The sequence below is a fragment of the Schistocerca serialis genome, chromosome 2 (assembly GCF_023864345.2).
Source record: "Schistocerca serialis cubense isolate TAMUIC-IGC-003099 chromosome 2, iqSchSeri2.2, whole genome shotgun sequence".
Taxonomy (NCBI): domain Eukaryota; kingdom Metazoa; phylum Arthropoda; class Insecta; order Orthoptera; family Acrididae; genus Schistocerca; species Schistocerca serialis.
This window is the reverse complement of record NC_064639.1, coordinates 541785020-541785950: the sequence shown is the minus strand read 5'-3', so window position 1 is coordinate 541785950 and position 931 is coordinate 541785020. Positions and strand designations below refer to the sequence as shown.

Below are 931 nucleotides of genomic sequence, written 5' to 3'. Positions count from 1 at the left end.
ATTGGAAAAGTTCCGACTCCCAACGTTAGTGCGCCCCTGTGACGACACGGCAGCTACTGCCCGCATGACCCGAGTTAAAATAACGAGAAACATGAAAAATGCAGGGAGTGCACTTATACTGTAGCCCAAATGACAGGATTCAAAACTCGCATGAGGTGAAACCAACCAACACATATGCTCCACATAACTCCTCCCGAACAGGCCATGAAGGCTCCAAAGGTACCGACAGGCCGCCGTGTCATCCTCAGCCCACAGGCGTCACTGGATGCGGATATGGAGCGGCATGTGGTCAGCACACCGCTCTCCCGGCCGTATGTCAGTTTACGAGACCGGAGCCGCTACTTCTCAATCACGTAGCTCCTCCGTTTGCCTCAGAAGGGCTGAGTGCACCCCGCTTGCCAACAGCGCTCGGTAGACCGGATGGTCACCCATCCATTTGCTAGCCTAGTCCGACAGCGCTTAACTTCGGCGATCTGACGGGAACCGGTGTTACCACTGCGGCAAGACCGTTGGTTATGTTCTACATAGAAACTGAAAAATCAAGAGATGCACAGTCGTCCTCTTGATGGTGGGCACTTGTGTGCGTCTGTAAAGCCACAAAAAATAGTTTCAGGTACTATACTTGTGAAGGACAGCACAAATATTTGTTTGTGAGCGGTTGATGGTGGCCATGTGATTGAAAGAAACATAAGGTGGTTAAGCCACTGGGGAACACATAGTCAGTCACCAGAGTACTGCTATAAATCGTCATTCTCAAGTGCTGCATGTATGCAGCGACAACATCTGAAAATGAAACACTCTGGTTAACAAGTCGAATGATAGCCATCAGACCAGGGAAAATATATATGACGGGAAAGCATGATATTTTGTACGAGAGTAGTGTTGAATACCCCACTTGTATATCGTATTTCAAGACGAGAAACTGAACTGA

General features: G+C 48.8%; 1 pseudogene; it reads right to left on the bottom strand.

Moving 5' to 3' along the window:
- Window positions 1-396: 396 nt before the first annotated feature.
- LOC126459495 (5S ribosomal RNA) lies at window positions 397-514 on the bottom strand (annotated as a pseudogene).
- Window positions 515-931: the final 417 nt, after the last annotated feature.